Below are 21,180 nucleotides of genomic sequence, written 5' to 3'. Positions count from 1 at the left end.
TTAAAAAGCACAAACTGCTGCAGGACTGAACTGGGTAAATTTTTCTCTACGGCTTCTCTCAATAATTGGAGTACAAAGAACCTTGCCGGGGATCTGGAAGAACAGGTATCCTGGCCCAAAGTCAGATGCTTTAATCCCTTCTTGGCCTTGCATTCAAACTCCATCAGTTTGAATGGAAGGTAGGTCTTTCTCGGCTGAAGGGTAGGTCTTCAATTTCTCACCGGAATGGCACAAGAAGTGAAAATGTGCCTCTTAGAATCTACCAGAGCCTCCAATAATCTTTTGTTTTCACAGGGTAAAGGGAATAATAGGACACTCTTTCAGTTCAGTCTGGTTAGCCCATCAAGGCAGCGTAAGGGGGAAGGTAGACACATTTTAGAGTGTCTGGAAGCAGGAAGCAGCAGGCACTGAGTGCCTGAGACTGGCAAGAACTCCATGTCACAAAATCAAGGTTGTTCCAAATTAATCTAAAGTTTTAATTTTACAACATCCATTGAGTATTAACCAGCTATTCTAATGACCCATTGTCAAGTTGTTAAATAATTCAGTTAGATATAGGACAGTGGTTTTCAATGCTGGTTGAACATAAGAATCACATAGAGAATTTCTGAAAAATATTGTTACCCAGGCCACACCTTCAAAGATTCTGATTTAATTAATATGTTGCTGGGCCCAAATAGTGGTAGGTTTTAAAAGCTCCCCCGGTGATTCTAATTTGCCGCTGGGACTGACAACTACTGTGAAGAATATGTGGCCTTAACCTCATAGCTGTAACTATTAAAATATTTGGCATGGACTGGCTGCTGTTGGGTTTGATTGATTTCTCAGCAGTTGACCCACAACTGGTTGAACAAGCTGGCTATTCTTAGATGACCTAGGGATCCACAACCTCATTTTCAGCAGTTTAGAGAGACTTAAAAATTTTGCTTCAAAAGAGGAAATTATGTTTGATCCAGAGAAACCAGCCTCACATACAAAGATGTGTGAATTCCAAATCTACTACTGAATTTGGATATTTTAATTTTTATATGCAAACCAAAGAAAATGGAGTGTTACCCCGATGAGTCAGAATACCTCTCAATCTGGTAAAAGCCACCTAAGGCAGGACCCTGGAGAGAGGTGACAGAGGAGAATCCAGCAGCTCCCTTCTGTAAATACCATGTTCTCTAGTTTCTGTGTTTCATGCTTTGACATCTTGGGGCCTTACTGACCCTGGAGGGACTGCCCTTCCCAGGGTTAACCAATTCCAAGTGATAGTAAAAGACTGGCCTGTAAGCATGGCTTTCATATGCAAATAAACCAATCCAGAGCCCTCACCTCCAACCACCTCCTCTCTGGGCTCTAATCACCCCAGGGCCAGGTACCAGACAACTAGAAACAGTTTATGCCCCAGAACCTGCTGAAATTATTGAAATTAGCCAGTGCTAAGCCTGTTCTCCCTGCCTCACCTGTTTACCCCCACGTGTTCCCTGTTCTCTCTGCCTCCTAACTGACCCTGGTGTGTCTCCAAGTGGTCCCCCCATGGGGCCTCTTCTCTTGTGGTCTGTGAGTATAACAAACTGTCCTTTCAATGGCAGTCATTTTCTGGTCTGTTGGCCTTGACACCTGAATTACGATAAAACTTACCATTTTACAATAACTTTCTGGGTATGGGGAAAGAAGAAAAGCAGGAGTCAAGCCAAGGGCAACTAGGAAGGAATTAACATCCTTGTCTCTATTGGAGGTGGGGGGATGTTGAGAAATCCTTTAGGTGTGCATGAGTTTTAAACCCTGAAAAGAATTCCAACAGTCAGAATTTGATCCGTGACTGTTTACCTAACAGACGCTGCCCTCTCTTGCAGAAGCTTTTGTTGCTCCCTCTAGATGGAAGTCAGTAAGTCAATGAGTCAAGAAACCTTTACTTATAGGAAAAGTAGTATGCCCAGGGCAGGATGTCCAATGAGTACAAAACACCAGTCATAACAAAGCCCTCCTCGGGGGAATTCGTGGCACCTCGAGCAGATTGCTCTTTGCTGATTTCAGTGGCTATTAAGGGAAACACTGAAGGTGTGAAAAAAAAGGAAACTGTCCCAAAGGACCATCCACCTGGCAGGATGTATGTGGCAGGAGAGTGGGGTTACACTACCAGAAGACTTCGCAGATTCTCTTGAGGGTCAAGGTTAGCTAAGTGTGGCTTAAGTGCTGATCAGATATAATACCTTGACATCTGAGTCATATGGAAATGCTACCCTGCCCTTTGCTCACTGTCTCTCTGGGTTGCTACCTCTAGCTACTTGGTACCTGCAATTGTGGTGGTTTCACACACACAAGATTTGAAGAATAAGAGTCTTTGTCCAAATTTGGTGCACAGCTCTGATTCAAATGATGTGCTGTGAGGTTTCTCATCTCGATTTCTAGAGCTTCTCGTAACTTAACAAATCTCGTCTGGGTCTCAAAAGGTAGGCCACCGTAGTCTCAGCAAGTACCTGAGTCCATACAAGATCAATTTGACTTCTCTGTGCCTCAATTTCCTCATATATCAAATGGGGAATATATTTAACTACTTAAACATATAGAATGAGTTTATGTATGTAAAAATTAAGAATAATAGTACTTAGTAAGCACTCAATAAATATTAGCTCTCATTAATCACTAAGAAAACCACTAGGTGCTAAGAAGTAACTTATTTAATTTTTGTGAGGAGTAAACTATTCTTGACCCTCACATGAAAGGTGGAAAGAATCAGGGTTCTTTATCTTAGTTTCAGGGATGCTTAGGGTCTGCCCCACAAGTCTCAGAAGCTCAGAAGATAAGGAGTAAATAATCATCTGCCAGCTTAGGAGCATAATTAAAACAGGATCATCAGAGCTTAACCTGCCTCCTGGAAGTCTGGTTTTCCATCCAGACTGGAGCCATTCCCACTCCCTCAGAGACAGACGGGTCCTGGGAGTTTCGGAATCTTCAAAGCTGGCACCCTAGCAGCTGATGGAGCAGAAAAACAAAAAAGACTTCCCAATCAGACAGAGCCAGGCTCAAAATACATTCTGAGATGTAGTAGCTCAGAACTCTGTTTGGAAAGCACTTTCCCTCCCTTTGCCTGGTTAATTTCTTTGTCCTTCAGAAGCGATTCAAGGTCGTTCTCTATGAAAAGCGTTCCACAACTGGCTCAGTCCAAATCCACTGTTCCTTTCTCTAGTCTTATTTCTGTTGTAACATTCCATTGCCACTCAGATTGAATGGGACTAAAACAATACATTACAAAGCACTGTGTTGTAATTTTGCTGCTGACATGTCTGACCCCATGAATTTGGATGCTTTGAACATGAGTTCCTCAAAGTCAGGGACTATGTTTCATTCACCTTTGTATCCCCAGGGACTGTCAAGAGTGCTGACACAGAAGCTGCTCAGTAAATGTTAGGGTGAGTGAATGAAGTAAGGAAACTCCTCTGAGCATCAGTTTTACAGTGGGGAAAAGGATGCCAACTTCCTAACGTTGGTGTGTGGATGAAGTGAGATGGTACCTATAGTTTGTGCAGGATAATCACAGCTCAGATTCCTCCCTGTGTTCACTCTCTGGCCCAGGTTGGCCTTCAATCTTTGCTTTCTTCCAGCAGGACCCCTTCATGGAGGTGACTTTCCCATAAGGGTCTCTAGTCTTCCTTCCCAGTCACCTTGGGAGGTCTGCAGCCCAATGACCTGAAGCCCAACCGGGCATCTTAAGTCCTCCAAGTCTGCAAAGATTAGCCTTATTTCACCCAAGGCACCTTTCTTAGACTCTCCAGCCATACTCTCCCCAGAATTATTATCTGGAACTTCATGTCTTGTGGTTTTGGGGCAGGGATTCTCTTAGAGTCTGCAAATTTTTTTCTTCCAAAGAGCAAAGTGCCCCTGCTGCCTTCTCAAATTCAGTTAAATATTGTGGTGGAAACCTCAGAGATTAGGAGGAAATTTACCAGATATAGCAGGACCCACTGAAACACCTTCTGGGCTCTAAGACTACTTTCTGGACAGAGAAAAAGTTCTTTGCTTCCACTGGAGAGCACCCTACTACACTGTCGCTATTTCAGTCGGTCAGAAATATGGATTTTATTCCTTCTGCCTCTCCACCAACCCTTTTCCGAGCTGATAATCTCCATGATATATTCATCCTGGTCACCTGCAATCCAGTAAAACAGGTGGTGTAAACCCTAGCTGTGGAGAAGGAACTGTTGCTCATTCAGACATCAGTTTTCCACCCCCCGAGGGAAAATTGGCTCCTGTGAGGAATGGAGGTCTGAGAAACTCAATACTCTGTGATGACCTATACGGGTAAAGAATCTAAAAAAGAGTGGATATATGTATATGTTTAACTGATTCACTTTGCTGTACACTTGAAACTAACACAACATTGTAAATCAACTATACTCCAATAAAAATTTAGAAAGAAGATCTACGTAACTGTGCCCCTGGGCGTTTCCAGACAACCAAGTACGTTGCAGATGACTCTGAAACAGGATGTGTACGCCCTTATGGACTGCCCTCACAGCACTGCGTGCTCCTGCCATGGCATCTGGGGAAATCCCAGGCCTCAGCAGCCCTGCAGGAAGACCTTAACTGGAGACCATTCTGTCTGTAGTCTTATGCAGGCTGTTGGCAGGCGGAAATGGTGTTGCCTATTGGCAGTGGCACCCCATCCAGGACGCCGCACCTCACTGCCGGATGCTGCAAGATGCTGAGCATGCCCTGAGCTTTGGAGTTTGCCTCCGGCTTCCAGAGGAGGGCAGGGTGACTGATTGTAACACAGCCAGGCAGCCCCTGCGCCTGCCCAGCATCTGTGTGCTCCCCAGATGGAGCCACTGCCAGGAGTCCTTGTCATCAGGAACTGATGGAAACACCACCCAGGACCCCGTGGTGCAGGTGCAGCACACAGCTCCCGAGTTTTTGCTGCATTGGTCCAGCCTGTGTTCATGGTAACCCGAGGGCTAACACCATCTAACTTCCTTGATTCTACCAGGGAACGCCAGCAATGGAGCCTCTGTTCTGCTACTCCAAGAAACTAAGCTACCACACTCCCAACACTGCCCACTGTTACTGAGATGGGCTTCTCGGGATCACTTCAAGTCATCAACACAGATTTTAAGTCAATCTTGGCTGAATGCTCTTAGGAATGCCCAAAGGACCATATTTTGGACATGAGTGTTCTGAATACAAACTAACCTTTTGAATGTCTGTGTCAAGAAGAAAGCAGAGGAGAAAATTAAAAACAAAACAAAACAAAACAAAACCCCAAGCAAACAATACAGCCAATTAGATGTGACAACACTAGCTTGAAATGCTGTTTGTAAACATTTTCATCTCTTCTAGAAAGTGCTTAAATAGCTGTGTGTGTGTGTGGGGGGCGTCCCACAGAATAAAAGCATTGTAATAATCTGTTTAGAACAAGGCTTGCTAGCTACAGCCAAATCACTGGCTAATTTTAGTAAATCCATTTCTATCCCTTATCTCCCCCTTCTCTTTATTTTCCACAGTTTCCTGCTTTAAGTTACAGATTTCTAAAGGTTCAAACGTCTGACATCAAAAGCACAACCCATAAAATAACAATGAACTGAACTTCACCAAAATTTAAAAACTGCTTTTTGAAAGACACTTAAGGCAATAAAAAATCCATTGGAGAAATATGTTTGCAGAGCACATATCTGATAAAGGACTTGTCTTAGAATATATAAAGAATTCTCAAAACTCAGTAAGAAAATAAATAACTAAATACTAAAAAGGGAAAAGTATTTGCACAGCACTACACCAAAAAGTATATACAGATGTCACTTCAGCACATGAAAAGATGCTAAACATCATTAATTAAGGAAATGCAAATTAAAACCAAATGAAATGCCACTACATGCTTTTCACAATGGCTAAAATGAAAAAGACTGAGCATATAAAGTATTGGCAAAGATATAGAGGAAGTAGAACTCTCAGACACTGCTGGTGGGAATGTAAAATGGTATTACCTTGGAAAACAATACAGTAGTTTCTGAAAAAGCTTACCATATCCGTACCATATGATCCTGCTATCCTACTCCTGTTTGCCCCAGAAATAAAAGCATATGTTCATACTACAGCTTGTTCACTGATCATATCCGATTAATTTGCAATAGCCCTGAACTTGAAACAACGCAACTGCCCATCAACAGGTGAATGGATGAACAAACTGTGGCATATTCATACAATGGAATGCTACTCAGCAATTAAAAGGAGTGAACCACTAATATACATAGCAACACAGATGAATCTCAAAATAACTATGCTGAATGACAGAAGCCAATAATAAAGGTGTACACATTGTATGATTCCACTTGTATAAAATTGGGGATAAAGAAGTGGAGAAGCAAAAGGGGGAAGGATTACAAAGAGAGGCAGGAGGAAACTTTTGGGAAAGAAACATACGTTTGCTATCTTGATTGTGGTGATGGCTTCACATTTTTTTTTTTATTGAAGTATAGTTGGTTTACAACGTTGTGTTAGTTTCTGGTATACAGAAAAGTGATTCAGTTATACATACATTTGTGTGTGTATATATATATATGTATATACACATATATATGTATACACACATATATATATTCTTTTTCAGATTCTTTCACCTTATAGATTATTATAAGATATTGAGTATAGTTCCCTGTGTTATATAGTAGGTCTTTGTTGGTTATCTATTTTATATTTATTAGTGTGTATATGTTAATCCCAAACTCCTAATTTATCCCTACCCTCCTTTCCTCTTTGGTAACCATAATTTTGTTTTCTCTGTGGGTCTATATCTGTTTTGCAAATAAGTCCATTTGTGTCATTATTTTTAGATTTCACATATAAGAGATATATGATATTTGTCTTTATCTGGCTTCACTTAGTATGATAATCTCTAGGTCCATCCATGTTGCTGCAAATGGCATTATTTCATTCTTTTTTATGGATGAGTAATATTTCACTGTATATATATATATATATATATATATATATATATGTATGTATATATATATATATATATATATACCACATCTTCTTTATCCATTCCTCTGTCAATGGACATTTAGGTTGCTTCCATGTCTTGGCTATTGTAAATAGTGCTGCAGTGAACATTGGGGTACATGTATCCTTTTGAATTATGATTTTCTCTGGATATGTGCCCAAGAGTTGGATCACTGGATCATATGGTGACTCTATTTTTAGTTTTTTAAAGGAACCTCTATACTGTTCTCCATAGTGACTGCACCAATTTACATTCCCACCAAAAGTGTAGTAGGGTTCCTTTTTCTCCACACGCTCTCCAGCATTTATTATTTGTAGACTTTTTTATGATTGTCATTCTGAGCCAGTGTGAGGTGATACCTCATTGTAGTTTTGATTTGCATTTCTCTGATAATTTGCGATGTTGAGCATCTTTTCATGTGCCTATTGGCCATCTGTATGTCTTCTTTGGAGAAATGTCTATTTACATCTCTTGCCTATTTTTTGACTTTTTTGATATTGAGCTGTTTGTACCTGATAGAAATTAATCTCTTGGTCTCATCATTTGCAAATATTTTCTCGCATTCTGTAGGTTGTCTTTTCATTTTGTTTATGTCTTCTTTGCTGTGCAAAAGCTTTTAAGTTTTATTAGGTCCCATTTGTTTATTTTTGTTTTCATTTCCATTACTCTAGGAGATGGATCCAAAAAAGTATTGCTATGATTTATGTCAAAAAGTGTTCCACCTATGTTTTCCTCTAGGAGTTTTAGAGTATCCTGTCTTACATGTAGGTCTTGAACCCATTTTGAGTTTGTTTTTGTGTATGGTTTTAGGGAGTGTTCTAATTTCATACTTTTACATGTAGCTGTCCAGTTTTCCCAGCACCACTTATTGAAGAGGCTGTCTTTTCTCCACTGTATATCCTTGCCTCCTTTATCAAAGATAAGGTGACCATATGTGTGTGGGTTTATCTCTGGGTTTTCTATCCTGTTCCATTGATCTATATTTCTGATTTTGTGCCAGTACCATACTGTCTTGATTACTGTAGCTTCGTAGTATAGTCTGAAGTCAGGGAGCCTGATTCCTCCATCTCCATTCTTCGTTCTCAAGATTGCTTTGGCTATTCGAGGTCTTTTGTGTTTCCATACAAATTGTGAAATTTTTTGTTCTAGTTCTGTAAAAAATGCCAGTGGTAGTTTGAGAGGGATTGCATTGAATCTGTAGATTGCTTTGGGTAGTAGAGTCATTTTCACAATGTTGATTCTTCCAATCCAAGAACATGGTATAACTCTCCATCTATTTGTATCATCTTTAATTTCTTTCATCAGTCTTATAATTTTCTGCATACAGGTCTTTTGTCTCCTTAGGTAGGTTTATTCCTAGATATTTTATTCTTTTTGTTGCAATAGTAAATGGGAGTGTTTTCTTAATTTCACTCTCAGATTTTTCATCATTAGTGTATATGAATGCCAGAGATTTCTGTGCATTAATTTTGTATCCTGCTACTTTACCAAATTCATTGATTAGCTCTAGTAGTTTTCTGGTAGCATCCTTAGGATTCTCTATGTATGGTATCATGTCATCTGCAAACAGTGACAGCTTTACTTCTTCTTTTCTGATTTGGATTCCTTTTATTTCTTTTTTTTTCTCTGATTGCTGTGGCTAGAACTTCCAAAACTAGGTTGAATAAGAGTGGTGAGAGTGGGCAACCTTGTCTTGTTCCTGATCTTCGTGGAAATAGTTTCAGTTTTTCACCATTGAGAACGATGCTGGCTGTGGGTTTGTCATATATGGCCTTTATTATGGTGAGGAAAGTTACCTCTATGCCTACTTTCTACAGGGTTCTTATCATAAATGGGTGTTGAATTTTGTCAAAAGCTTTCTCTGCATCTATTGAGATGATAATATGGTTTTTCTCCTTAAGTTTGTTGATATGGTGTATCACGTTGATTGATTTGTATATGTTGAAGAATCTTTGCATTCCTGGGATAAACCCCACTTGATCATGGTGTATGATCCTTTTAATGTGCTGTTGGATTCTGTTTGCTAGTATTTTGTTGAGGATTTTTGCATCTATGTTCATCAGTGATTTGGCCTGTAGTTTTCTTTCTCTGTGACATCTTTGTCTGGTTTTGGTATCAGGGTGATGGTGGCCTCATAGAATGAGTTTGGGAGTGTTCCTCTCTCTGTTATCTTTTGGAAGAGTTTGAGAAGGATAGGTGTTAGCTCTTCTCTAAATGTTTGATAGAATTCGCCTGTGAAGCCATCTGGTCCTGGGCTTTTGTTTGTTGGAAGATTTTTAACCACACTTTCAATTTCATTACTTGTGATTGGTCTGTTCATATTTTCTATTTCTTCCTGATTCAGTCTCGGCACATTGTGCATTTCTAAGAATTTGTCCATTTCTTCCAGGTGTTTCATTTTATTGGCATAGAGTTGCTTGTAGTAATCTCTCATGATCATTTGTATTTCTGCTTTTCTTTTTTTGTTTTTGTGGTACGCGGGCCTCTCACCGTTGTGGCCTTTCCCGTTGTGAAGCACAGACTCCGGACTCGCAGGCTCAGCGGCCATGGCTCACGGGCCTAGCCACTCCGCAGCATGTGGGATCTTTCTGGACTGGGGTTATGAACCTGTGTCCCCTGCATAGGCAGGTGGACTCTCAACCACTGTGCCACCAGGGAAGCCCGATCTTTTGTATTTCTGCAGTGTCAGTAGTTACTTCTTCTTTTTCATTTCTAATTCTATTGATTTGAGTCTTCTCCCTTTTTTTCTTGATGAGTCTGGCTAATGGTTTATCAAGTTTGTCTTTCTTCTCAAAGAACAAGCTTTTAGTTTTATTGATCTTTGCTATCGTTTCCTTCACTTCTTTTTCATTTATTTCTGATCTGATCTTTATGATTTCTTTCCTTCTATTAAATTTGGGAGTTTTTTTGTTCTTTTTCTAATTGCTTTAGGTGCAAGGTTAGGTTGTTTATTTGAAATGTTTCCAGTTTCTTAAGGTAGGATTGTATTGCTATAAACTTCCCTCTTAGAACTGCTTTTGCTGCATCCCATAGGTTTGGGGTCATTGTGTCTCCACTGTCAGTTGTTTCTAGGTATTTTTTGATTTCCTTTTTGATTTCTTCAGTGATCACTTCGTTATTAAATACTGTATTGTTTAGCCTCCATGTGTTTGTATTTTTTACAGATCTTTTCCTGTAATTGATATCTAGTCTCATAGCATTGTGGTCAGAAAAGATACTTGATACGATTTCAATTTTCTTAAATTTACCACAGCTAGATTTGTGACCAAATATAGGATCTATCCTGGAGAATGTTCCATGAGCACTTGAGAAAAATGTGTATTCTGTTGTTTTTGGATGGAATGTCCTATAAATATCAATTAGGTCCATCATGTTTAATGTATCATCTAAAGCTTGTGTTTCCTTATTTATTTTCATTTTGGGTGATCTGTCCATTGGTGGAAGTGGGGTGTTAAAGTCCCCTACTATGATTGTGTTACTGTTGATTTCCCCTTTTATGGCTGTTAGTATTAGCCTGATGTATTGAGGCACTCCTATGTTGGGTGCATAAATATTTATAATTGTTATATCTTCTTCTTGGATCGATCCCTTGATCATTATGTAGTGTCCTTCTTTGTCTCTTGCAACAGTCTTTATTTTAAAGTCTATTTTTTCTGATATGATAATTGCTACTCCAGCTTTCTTCTTATTACCATTTGCATGGAATATCTTTTACCATGCCCTCACTTTCAGTCTGTATGTGTTGCTAGGTCTGAAGTGGGTCTCTTGTAGAGAGCATATATATGGGTCTTGTTTTTGTATCCATTCAGCCAGTCTGTGTCTTTTTGTGGGAGCATTTAATCCATTCACATTTAAGGTAATTATGAATATATATGTTCCTATTCCCATTTTCTTAATTGTTTTGGGTTTGTTATTGTAGGTCTTTTCCTTCTCTTGTGTTTCTTGCCTAGAGAAGTTCCTTTAGCATTTGTTGTAAAGCTGGTTTGGTGTTGCTGCGCTGTCTCAGCTTTTGCTTGTCTGTAAAGGTTTTAATTTCTCCATCAAATCTGAATGAGATCCTTGCTGGGTAGAGTAATCTTGGTTGTAGGCTTTTCTCCTTCATCACTTTAAATATGTCCTGCCACTCCCTTCTGGCTTGCAGAGTTTTTGCTGAACGATCAGCTGTTAACCTTATGGGGATTCCTGTGTATGTTGTTTGTTGTTTTTCCCTTGTTGCTTTTAATATGTTTTCTTTGTATTTAATTTTTGATAGTTTGATTAATATGTGTCTTGGCATGTTTATCCTTGGGTTTATCCTGTATGGGACTCTCTGTGCTTCCTGGACTTGATTAACTATTTCCTTTCCCATATCAGGGAAGTTTTCAACTATAATCTCTTCAAATATTTTCTCAGTCCCTTTCTTTTTCTCTTCTTCTTCTGGGACCCCTATAATTCAAATGTTGGTGTGTTTAATGTTGTCCCAGAGGTCTCTGAGACTGTCCTCAGTTCTTTTCATTCTTTTCTCTTTATTCTGCTCTGCAGTAGTTATTTACACTCTTTTATCTTCCAGGTCACTTATCCATACTTCTGCCTCAGTTATTCTGCTATTGATCCCTTCTAGAGTATTTTTATTTCATTTATTGTGTTGTTCATTGTTGCTTGCTTCCTCTTTAGTCCTTCTAGGTCCTTGTTAAATGTTTCTTGCATTTTGTCTATTCTATTTCCAAGATTTTGGATCATCTTTACTATCATTATTCTGAATTTTTTTCAGGTAGACTGCCTATTTCCTCTTCACTTGTTTGGTCTGGTGGGTTTTTACCTTGCTCTTTCATCTGCTGTGTGTTTTTCTGTCTTTTCATTTTGCTTACCTTACTGTCTTTTGTGGTCTCCTTTTCGCAGGCTGCAGGTTTGTAGTTCCCGTTGATTTTGGTGTCTGTCCCCAGTGGCTAAGGTTAGTTCAGTGGGTTGTGTAGGATTCCAGGTGGAGAGGATTAGTGCCTGTGTTCTGGTGGATGAGGTTGGATCTTGTCTTTCTGGTGGGCAGGTCCATGTCTGGTGGTGTGTTTGGGGGTGTCTGTGGCCTTATTGTGATTTTAGGCAGCCTCTCTGCTAATGGATGGGGCTGTATTCCTGACTTGCTAGTTGTTTGGCATAGCATGTCCAGCACTGTACCTTGCTGGTCGTTGAGTGAAGTTGGGTCTTGATGTTGAGATTGAGATCTATGGGAGATTTTCGCTGTTTGATATTATGTGGATCTGGAAGGTCTCTTGTGGACCAGTGTCCTGAAGTTGGCTCTCCCACCTCAGTGGCACAGCCCTGACACCTGGCTGGAGCACTAAGAGCATGTCCTCCACATGGCTCAGAATAAAAGGGAGAAAAAATAGAAAGAAAGAGAGATAGAAAGAAAGAGAAAGAAAGAAAGAGAAAGAAAGAAAGAGAAAGAAAGAAAGAGAAAGAAAGAGAAAGAGGATAAAATAAAATAAAGTAAGATAAAATAAAGCTATTAAAATAAAAAATAATTATTAAGAAAAAATATTTTAAAAGTAAAAAAAAGAAAACAGATGGACAGAACCCTAGGACAAATGACAAAATCTCACACAGAAGCATACACATACACACTCACAAAAAGAGGAAAAGGGGAAAAACTAATATATCTTGCTCTCAAAGTCCACCTCCTCAATTGCGGATGATTTGTTGTCTGTTCAGGTATTCCACAGATGCAGGGTACATCAAGTTGATTGTGGGGATTTAATCCGTTGCTTCTGAGGCTGCTGGGAGAAATTTCCCTTTCTCTAGTTTGTTCGCACAGCTCCCAGGGTTCAGCTTTGGATTAGGCCCTGCCTCTGCGTGTAGGTCGCCAGAGGGCATCTACTCTTCGCTCAGACAGTACCGAGTTAAAGGAGCAGCTGATTCAGGGGCTCTGGCTCACTCACGCCGGTGGGAGGGAGGGGTGTTGATGCGGGTTGAGCTTGCACCAGCCTGAGGCACGCCGTGCGTTCTCCCTGGGAAGTTGTCCCTGGATCATGGGACCCTGGCAGTGGCGGGCTGCACAGGCTCCTGGGAGGAGCAGTGTAGATAGTGACCTGTGCTCGCACACCGGCTTCTTGGTGGCAGCAGCAGCAGCCTTAGCAACTCATGCCCGTCTCTGGGGTCCACACTGATAGCTGCGGCTCGCGCACGTCTCTGGAGCTCCTTTAAGCACGCTCTTAATCCCCTCTCCTCGAGCACCAGGAAACAAAGAGGCAAGAAAAAGTCTCTTGTCTCTTCAGCAGCTCCAGACTTTTCCTGGACTTCCTCCCATCTAGCCGTGGTGCACTAACCCCTTCAGCATGTGTTCACGCAGCCAACCCCTGTCCTCTCCCAGGGATCTAAGCTCCAAAGCCTGAGCCTCAGCTCTCAGCCGCTGTCCATCGCGGCCGGTGAGCAGACAAGCCTCTCGGGCTGGTGAGTGTTGGTCAGCACCGATCCTCTGTGTGGGAATCTCTCTGCTTTGCTCTCCGCATCTCTGTTACTATGCTCTCCTCCATGGCTCTGAAGCTTCTGCCTCCACCACCTGCAGTCTCCGCCCGCCAAGGGGCTTCTAGTGTGTGGAAACCTTTCCTCCTTCACAGCTCCCTCCCACTAGTGCAGGTCCTGTCCCTATTCTTTTGTCTCTGTTTTTTTCTTTTTTCTTTTGCCCTACCCAGGTACGTGGGGAGTTTCTTGCCTTTTCAGAGGTCTGAGGTCTTCTGGCAGCATTCAGTGGTGTTCTATAGGAGCAATTCCACATGTAGATGTATTTCTGATGTATGTGTAGGGAGGAAGGTGATCTCCATGTCTTACTCTTCCACCATCCTCTCAAATCTCTGGTTATCCGTTTTAAATATAGCAGTGTGTACATGTCAAGCCTAAACTCCCTAACTATCCCCCCCCCCCATCATTCCCCCTTGGTAACCGTAAGCTCATTCTCAAAGACTGTGACTCTGTTTCTGTTTTGTAAAGAAGTTAATTTGTATCATTTTCTTTTAGATTCTGCATATAAACAATATCATATGATATTTGTCTTTATCTGACTTACTTCACTCAGTATGATCATCTCTAGGTCCATCCATGTTGCTGCACATGGCATTATATCATTCATTTTAATGGCTGAGTAATATTCCATTGTTTATATGTACAACAGCTTTTTAATACATCATCTGTTGATGGACATTCGGGTTGCTTCCATGTCTTGGCTGTTGTAAACAGTGCTGCAATGAACATTGGGGTGCACGTATCTTTTTGGACCATACTTTTCTCTGGATATATGCACAGGAGTGGGATTGCAGGATTGAATGGTAGTTCTATTTTAGTTTTTTAAGGAACCTCCACACTGGCTGTATTCTCCATAGTGGCTGTATCAATTTACATTTTCACCAACAGTGTAAGAGGGTTTCCTTTTCTCCACACTCTCTCCAACATTTATTATTTGTAGATTTTTTGATGATGGCCATTCTGACTGGTATGAGGTGATATGTCACTGTAGTTTGGATTTTCATTTCCCTAATAACTAGAAATGTTGAACATCTTTTCACGTGCCTTTTGGCCATTTGTATGTCTTCTTTGGAGAAATGTCTATTTAGGTCTTCTGGCCATTTTTTGATTGGGTTGCTTGTTTTTATGATATTAAGCCACATGAGCTGTTTTTTGTAAATTTTGGAGACTAATCTCTTGTTAGTTGCATCATTTGCAAATATTTTCTCCCATTCTATGGGTTGTCTTTTCATTTTGTTTATGGTTTCTTTTGCTGTGCAAAAGCTTTTGAGTTTAATTAGGTCCCATTTATTTATTTTTGTTTTTATTTCCATTACTTTGGGAGATGGATTGAAAAAGATATTGCTGTGATTTATGTCAGAGAGTGTTCCACCTATATTTTCTTATAAGAGTTTTATATTATCCAGGCTTACATTTAGGCCTTTAATCCATTTTGAGTTTATTTTGTGTATGGTGTTAGGGAGTGTTCTAATTTCATTATTTTACATGGAACTGTCCAGTTTTCCCAGCGCCATTTATTGAAGATACTGTCTTTCCTGCATTGTATAGTCTTGCCTCCTTTGTCATAGATTAATTGACCATAGGGGCATGGGTTTATATCTGGGCTTTCTATCCTGTTCCATTGATCTATATTTCTGTTTTTGTCCCAGTACCATACTGTTTTGATGACTCTTGATTTGTGGTATAATCTTAAGTCAGGGACCCTGATCCCTCCAGCTCTGTTTTTCTTTCTCAGGATTGCATTGGCTATTCAGGGTCTTTTGTGTCTCCATACAAATTTTAAAATTTTTTGTTCTAGTTCTGTGAAAAATGCCATTGGTAATTTGATAGGGATTGCATTTAATCTGTAGATTGCATTGAGTAGTATAGTCATTTTGACAATATTGGTTTTTCCAATCCAAGAACATGGTATATCTTTCCATCCATTTGTCTAGTCTGTTATTTCTTTTATCAGTGTCTTATAGTTTGGGGAGTACAGGTTTTTGCCTCCTTAGGTAAGTTTATTCCAAGATACTTTATTCTTTTTGATGTGATGGCAAATGGGATTGTTTCTTGAATTTCCGTCCCTGATCTTTCATAGTTAGTGTATTGAAATGCAAGAGACTTCTGTGTACTAATTTTGTATCCTGCAACTTTACCAAATTCATTGATGAGCTCTAGTAGTTTTCTGGTAATGTCTTCAGGATTTTCTATGTATAGTATCATGTCATCTGCAAACAGTGCCAATTTAACTTCTTCTTTTCCAATCTGGGTTCCTTTTCTTTCTTTTTCTTCTCTGATTGCCATAGCTGGGACTTCCAAAACTGTGTTGAATAAAAGTGGCAAGAGTGGACATCCTTGTCTTGTTCCTGATCTTAGAGGAAATACTTTCAGCTTTTTACCATTGAGTATGATGTTAGCTGTAGGTTTCTTGTATATGACCTTTATTATGTTGAGGTATGCTCCTCTATACCCACTTTCTGGAGAGTGTTGGTCATAAATTGGTGTTGAATTGTGTCAGAAGCATTTTCTGCATCTATTGGGATGATCATTTTGTTTTTATTCTTCAATTTGTTGATGTGCTGTATCACACTGATTGATTTGTGGATATTAAAGAATCCTTGCATCCCTGGGATAAATCCCACTTGATCATGGTGTATGATCCTTTTAATGTGTTGTTGGATTCTGTTTGCTAGGGTTTTTTTGTGGGGTTTTTTTTGTTTTTTTTTTTTTGTGGTACGCAGACCTCTCACTGTTATGGCCTCTCCCATTGCAGAGCACAAGCTCCAGATGTGCAGCGTCAGCGGCCATGGCGCATGGGCCTAGTCGCTCTGCGGCGTGTGGGATCTTCCCGGACCGAGGCACGAGCCCGTGTTCCCTGCATTGGCAGGCAGAGTCTCAACCACTCAGGCACCGGGGAAGCCCTGAATGCTAGTAGTTTGTTGAGGATTTTTGCATCTATGTTCATCAGTGATATTGCCCTATAATTTTTTTTGTGGTATCTTTTTCTGGTTTTGGCACCAGGGTGATGGTGGCCTTATAGAATGAGTTTGGGAGTTTTCCTTCCTCTGCAACTTTTTATTTTATTTTTTTTGCGGTATGCTGGCCTCTCACTGCTGTGGCCTCTCCAGTTGATGAGCACAGGCTCCAGACACACAGGCTCAGAGGCCATGGCTCTCAGGCCCAGCTGCTCTGCAGCATGCGGGACCCTCCTGGACCAGGGCATGAACCCGTGTCCCCTGCATCGGCAGGCAGACTCTCAACCACTGCACCACCAGGGAAGCCGCCTCTGCAACTTTTTGGAACATTTTCAGAAGGATAAGTGTTAAATTCTTCTCTAAATGTTTGAGAGAATTCACCTGTGAAGGCATCTGGTCCTGGATTTTTGTTTGTTGGGAGTTTTTAAATCACAGTTTCAATTTCAGTACTTGTGATTGATCTGTTCATATTTTCTATTCCTTCCTTGCCCAATCTTGGGAGATTATACCTTTCTAAGAATTTGTCCATTTCTTCCAGGTTGTCCATTTTATTGACGTGGTTGCTTGTAGAAGTCTCTTATGATCCTTTGTCAGTTGTAACTTCTCCTCTTCCTTTCTAGTTTTATTGATTGGAGTCCTCTCCTTTTTTTTTTTTTTTTTTTTTTTCCTTGATGAGTCTGGCTAAAAGTTTATCAGTTTATCATTTTTGCTTATCTTTTCAAGGAACCAACATTTAGTTTCATTGATTTTATTGTTTTCTTCATCTCTATTTCATTATTTTTGCTCTGATCTTTATGATTTCTTTCCTCCTACTAACTTTAGGTTTTGTTTGTTCTTATTTCTCTAGTTGCTTTAGGTGTAAGGTTAGGTTGTTTATTTGAGATTTTTTGTTTGTTTGTTTACTGAGGTAAGATTGTATGCTATAAACTTCCCTCTTAGAATTGCTTTTGCTGCATCCCATAAGTTTTGAATCCTTGAGCTTTTGTTTTCATTTGTCTCTAGGTATTTTTTGATTTCCTCTTTGATTTCTTCAGTGATCCATTGGTTGTTTGGTTGCATATTGTTTAGCCTTCACCTGTTTGTGTTTTTTACAATTTTTTTTTCCTTGTCATTTATTTCTAATCTCATAGCTTTGTGGTTGGAAAAGATGCTTGATATGATTTCAATTTTCTTAAATTTACTGAGGCTCGCTTTGTGGCCCAGCATGTGGTCAATCCTGGAGAATGTTCCATGTGCAAGTGAGAAGAATGTGCATTCTGCTGCTTTTGAATGGAATGCTCTATAAATATCAATTAACTCCATCTGCTCTAATGTGTCATTTAAGGCCTGTGTTTCCTTATTGGTTTTCTGTCTGGATTATCTGTTTATTGATGAAAGTGGGGTGTTAAAGTTCCCCAGTATTATTGTGTTACTGTCGATTTCTCCCTTTATGGTTGTTAGTATTTGCCTTATGTATTGAAGTGTGCTCCTATGTTGGGAGCATATATATTTATGATTGTTATATCTTCTTCTTGGATTGATCCCGTGATCATTATATAGTGTCCTTCTTTGTCTCTTCTAATAGTCTTTATTTTTAATCCTATTTTGTCTGATATGAATATTGCAACTCCAGCTTTCTTTTGATTTCCATTTGCATGGAATACATTTTCCCATCCCCTCACATTCAGTCTGTATGTATCTCTAGATCTGAAGTGGGTCTCTTATTGACAGCATATATATGAGTCTTGTTTTTGTATCCATTCAGCCAGTCTATGTCTTTTGGTTGGAGTATTTAATCCATTTACATTTAAGGTAATTATCCATATGTATATTCTTATTGCCATTTTGTTACTTGTTTTGGATTTGTTTTTGTAGGTGTTTTTTCTTCCCTTCCTCTTTTGTTCTCTTCTCTTGTGATTTGATGACTAACTTTAGTGTTGTGTTTGGATTCCTTTTTGTTTTTCATGTATGTATCATAGATTTTTGGTTTGTGGTTAACATGAGGTTTTGATATAGCAGTCTATATATAAACAGGATTGTTTTAAGTTGCTGGTCTTTTAATTTCAAATGCATTTCCAATATCCTGCATTTGTGCTCTCCTCTTCTCATAATTGATGGTTTTGATATATTTGTGCGTGGATGATTTCCTACCTTTAATGTATGTTTGCCTTTACCAGTGAGCTTTTCCATCCATAATTTTCTTTTTTCTAGTTTTGGTCTTTTTTGTTTAGAGAAGTTCCTTTAGCATTTGTAGCAAAGTTGGTCTGGTGGTGCTGAATTCTCTTAGCTTTTGCTTGTCTGTAAAGCTTTTGCTTTCTCTGTTGAATCTGAATTAGAGCCCTGCTGGTTAGAGCACTCTTGTTTGTAGGTTCTTCCCTTTCATCACTTTAAATGTATCATGCCATTCCCTTCTGGCCTGCAGAGCTTCTGCTGAGAAGTCAGCTGATATCCTCGTGAGAGTTCCCTTGTATGTTATTTGTTGCTTTTCCCTTGTTGCTTTTAATATTTTGTCTTTAATTTTTGTTAATTTGATTACTATGTGTCTTGGTATGTTCCTCTTTGGGTGTATCCTACTTGAGACCCTCTGTGCTTCCTGAACTTGGGTGACTGTTTCCTTTCCCATGTGAGGGCAATTTTCAGCTATTATCTCTTCAAATATTTTCTCAGGTCCTTTCTCTCTCTCTTCTCCTTCTGGGACGCCTATAATGCAAGCATTGTTGTGTTTAATGTTGTCCCAGAGGTCTGTTAGACTGTCGTCCTTTCTTTTCATTCTTTTACTTTATTCTGTTCCACAGCAGTGATTTCCATCATTCTGTCTTCTAGGTCACTTATCCATCCTTCTGCCTCACTTATTCTGCTATTGATTCCTTCTAATGTATTTTTCATTTCAGTAATTGTATTGTTCATCTCTTTGTTTGTTCTTTAGTTTTTCTAGGTCTTTGTTAAACATTTCTTGCATCTTTTCAATCCTTACTTCCATTCTTTTTCCGAGATATTGGATCATCTTCACTATCATTATTCTGAATTCTTTTTCCAGTAGGTTGGTTATCCCCACTTCACTTAATTGTTCTTCTGGGGTTTCATCTTGTTCCTTCATCTGGGACATATTCCTCTGCCATCTCATTTTGTCTAACTTTCTGTGATTGTGGTTTCCACTCCACAGCTTGCAGGACTGTAATTCTTGATTCTGCTCTCTGCCCTCTGTTGGCTGAGGCTGTCTATGAGGCATGTACAGGCTTCCTGATGGGAGGGGCTGGTTCCTGCCCAGTTGGGTGGAGCTGGGTCTTGTCCCTCTGGTGGGCAGGGTTGTGCTCAGGGAGACTTTAAGCCACTTGTCTGCTGATGGGTGGGGCTGGTTGGCTGTTTGGCCTGACACGACTCAGTACTGGAGTCTACAGGCCGTTTGGGGCTAATGGCAGCCTCTGGGAGGGCTCATGCCAATGAGGACTTCCCAAAACTTCTGCTGCCAATGTTGCTGTCCCCACAGTGAGCCACAGCAACCCTTGCCTCCACCAGAGACCCACCAATACTAGCAGGTTAAGTCTGACCCAGTCTCTTCTGGAGTCACTGCTTTTTTCCCCTGGGTCCTGGTGCACACAGGACTTTGTGTGTGCCCTCCAAGAGTGGAGTTTCTGTTTCCCCCCAGTCCTGTGGAAGTTCTGTGATCAAACCCTTCTGGCCTTCAAATCCAAATTCTCTGAGAACTCCTCCCATTGCCAGAACTGCAGGCTGGGAAGTCTGATGTGGGGCTCAGAACTTTCACTCCTGTTGCCTAACTTCTGTGGTATAATTGTTTTCCAGTTTGTGGGTCTCTCACCCAGCAGGTATGGGGTTTAATTTTATCACAATCATGCCCCTCCTACTGTCTTGTTGCAACTTTTTCTTTGTCTTTGGATGTAGGGTATCTTTTTTGGTAGTTTCCAGTGTTTTTTTGTTGATGGTTATTCAGCAGTTAGTTGTGATTTTGGTGTCTTTGTAAGAAGGGTGTGAGCTCATGTCCTTTACTCTGCCATCTTAAGCTAATCTCTCTGTTTACATTTTTAAATTCTCATTTCTCTGTGTGTATGGTTTTTAAATTTTTTCTTTTACTATATCTTGAAGTCTACTAATTTTTTCTTCTAAGCTTAATCTGCCATTAATTTCATTAGGTCTATTTTTATCTCACACTTTGTAATTTTCATTTCTAGAAGCTCAATTTTAGTCACTCTTATATTTTCCATGTCTCTTCTTAAGTTTTGAGCATATGGAACTCAGGTATAATAATTGCTTTAATGTCTTTGTCTGCTAATTCTAACATCTGTATCAGTTCTGAGTCAATTTCATTTGATCAGTTTATCTCCTGACTATGGGTTGCATTGTCCTGCTTCTTTATATCCTGGCAATTTTTTATTGGATGTCAGATGTTTTGAAGTTTACTTTCTGAGATGCAGGATATTTTTGTATTCCCATAAATATTCCTGAGCTTTGTTATGGGTTGTAGTTATGTTACATGAAAACTGTTTGATCTTTTCAAGTTTTACTGTTAAGATTTATAAAAGAAGACTGGAGCAGTTATCACCATGGCTTATTATTCCCTATTACTGAGGTAAGAGCCTTGTGTATACTCTACCCAAATCCTCCTCAATTTTTTGGTTTTTCCGTCTGGCTTTTGGGACTAGACATCATTCCAAGCCCTGTTTGATCATCAGACACTGTTATCTCTAATTATAATATTTCAAATAGTTTTCCCCCAGCCTTGAGTAGTTTCTTCATATGCATGTGCTAATCACT

Source organism: Kogia breviceps, chromosome 1 (assembly GCF_026419965.1).
Source record: "Kogia breviceps isolate mKogBre1 chromosome 1, mKogBre1 haplotype 1, whole genome shotgun sequence".
In the NCBI taxonomy this organism is placed as follows: domain Eukaryota; kingdom Metazoa; phylum Chordata; class Mammalia; order Artiodactyla; family Physeteridae; genus Kogia; species Kogia breviceps.
Note: the sequence above shows the minus strand (reverse complement) of the source record.